Raw genomic sequence first — 2,887 nt, forward strand, 5'->3', positions numbered from 1 at the left:
TTTAGATGTGGTTTTATGCTTTTAATTAGTGTTTGTGCCAAGTAGAACCTTTGGGAAGACTTGGGTGAAGTCTTTATGATCATGCTGAAAAAACAGAAACTTTAGCGCTCACGAGAATTGCTGCCATTTTTATTTGGAAAGTGATATTTAGTTAATTACTTTTGAAGATGATTAATAGATAAATTCCTCATGCCCAGCAATTTATTTGAGAATTTTATGAGTTCCAGAAGTATACGTTTGATCCAGATTACTACAGACTGTTCTATTTTTGACAGATTCTGTTTTTCGTGTGTTGTTTGCTTATTTTGATGAATCTATGGCTAGTAAAATAATTTATAAACCATAGAGAAGTTGGAATACAGTAGGTTTAACACCAATATAAATAAAGAATGAGTTCATTAGAGTACCTTGAAGTGGTGATTTATTTTCTTATACTAACGGAGCTTACGAGTTTTCTGTTAAGTTTTGTGTTGTGAAGTTTTCAAGTTTTGGGTAAGGATTCGATGGACTATGGAATAAGGAGTGGAAAGAGCCTAAGCTTGGGGATGCCCAAGGAACCCCAAGGTAATATTCAAGGATAACCAAGATCCTAAGCTTGGGGATGCCCCGGATGGCATCCCCTCTTTCATCTTCGTTCATCCGTAACTTTACTTGGAGCTATATTTTTATTCGCCACATGATATGTGTTTTGCTTGGAGCGTCATTTTATTTTATTTTGTTTTGCTTTCTGTTTGAATAAAATACCAAGATCTGAAGTTATTAAATGTTAGAGAGTCTTCACATAGTTGCATAATTGTTCGACTACTCATTGATCTTCACTTATATCTTTCGAAGTAGTTTGTCATTTGCTCTAGTGCTTCACTTATATCTTTTTAGAGCACGGTGGTGGTTTTATTTTGAAGAAATAGATGAATTCTCGTGCTTCACTTATATTATTTTGAGAGTCTTAAATAGCATGGTAATTTTCTTAAATAATCCTAATATGCTAGGCATCTAAGAATAGTAAAAACTTTCATATAGAGTATTGAATACTAAGAGAAGTTTGATGCTTGATGATTGTTTTGAGATATGGAGGTAATAATATCAAAGTCGTGCTAGTTGAGTAGTTGTGAATTTGAGAAATGCTTGTGTTGAAGTTTGCAAGTCCCGTAGCATGCACGTATGGTAAACGTTGTGTAACAAATTTGAAACATGAGGTGTTATTTGATTGTCCTCCTTATGAGTGGCGGTCGGGGACGAGCGATGGTCTTTTCCTACCAATCTATCCCCCTAGGATCATGCGTGTAGTGTCGAGGTTTTTGATGACTTGTAGATTTTTGCAATAAGTATGTGATTTCTTTATGACTAATGTTGAGTCCATGGATTATACGCACTCTCACCCTTCCATCATTGCTTGCCTCTTTGGTACCGTGCATTGCCCTTTCTCACATTGAGAGTTGGTGCAAACTTCGCCGGTGCATCCAAACCCAGTGATATGATACGCTCTTTCACACATAAACCTCCTTATATCTTACTCAAAACAGCCACCATACCTACCTATTATGGCATTTCCGTAGCCATTCCGAGATATATTGCCTTGCAACTTTCCACCGTTCTGTTTATTATGACACACATCATCATTGTCATATTGCTTTGCATGATCATGTAGTTGACATCGTATTTGTGGCAAAGCCACCCTTCATAATTTTTCATACATGTCGCTCTTGATTCATCGCAATCCCGTTACACCGTCGGAGGCATTCATATAGAGTCATATCTTGTTCTAGTATCGAGTTGTAATCTTTGAGTTGTAAATAAATAGAAGTGTGATGATCATCATTAATAGAGCATTGTGCCAAAAAAAGAAAAAATTCCAAATAAAAAAGGCCAAAAAAGAGAGAAAATAAAAAGGGGCAATGCTACTATCCTTTTACCACACTTGTGCTTTAAAGTAGCACAATGATCTTCATGATAGACAGTCTCTTATGTTGTCACTTTCATATACTAGTGGGAATTTTTCATTATAGAACTTGGCTTGTATATTCCAACAATGGGCTTCCTCAAATGCCCTAGGTCTTCGTGAGAAAGCAAGTTGGATGCACACCCACTTAGTTTATTTTGTTGAGCTTTCATGCATTTATAGCTCTAGTGCATCCGTTGCATGGCAATCCCTACTCCTTGCATTAACATCAATCGATGGGCATCTCCATAGCCCATTGATTAGCCTCGTTGATGTGAGACTTTCTCCTTTTTTGTCTTCTCCACATAACCCCCATCATCATCATATTCTATTCCGCCCATAGTGTTATGTCCATGGCTAGCGCTCATATATTGCGTGAAAGTTTATAGGTTTGAGATTACTAAAGTATGTAACAATTGCTTGGCTTGTCATCGGGGTTGTGCATGATTAGAGCATTCTTGTGTGAGAAAAATGGAGCATGACTAAACTATATGATTTTGTAGGGAAGAACTTTCTTTGGCCATGTTATTTTGAGAAGACATAATTGCTTAGTTAGTATGCTTGAAGTATTATTATTTTTATGGCAATATGAACTTTTATCTTGAATCTTATGGATCTGAATATTCATGCCACAATTAAGAAGAATTACATTGAAATTATGCCACGTAGCACTCCGCATCAAAAATTCTATTTTTATCATTTACCTACTCGAGGACGAGCTGGAATTAAGCTTGGGGATGCTGATACGTCTCCAACGTATCTATAATTTTTGATTGCTCCATGCTATATTATCTACTGTTTTGGATGTTTATGGGCTTTATTATACACTTTTATATCATTTTTGGGACTAACCTATTAACCCAGAGCCCAGTGCCAGTTTCTGTTTTTACCTTGTTTTAGAATATCGCAGAAAAGGAAAACCAAACGGAGTCCAATTGACCTGAAACT

This window comes from Triticum urartu, chromosome 7A (assembly GCF_056163025.1).
Source record: "Triticum urartu cultivar PI428250 chromosome 7A, HENAU_Tu73, whole genome shotgun sequence".
NCBI classification, from domain to species: Eukaryota; Viridiplantae; Streptophyta; class Magnoliopsida; order Poales; family Poaceae; genus Triticum; species Triticum urartu.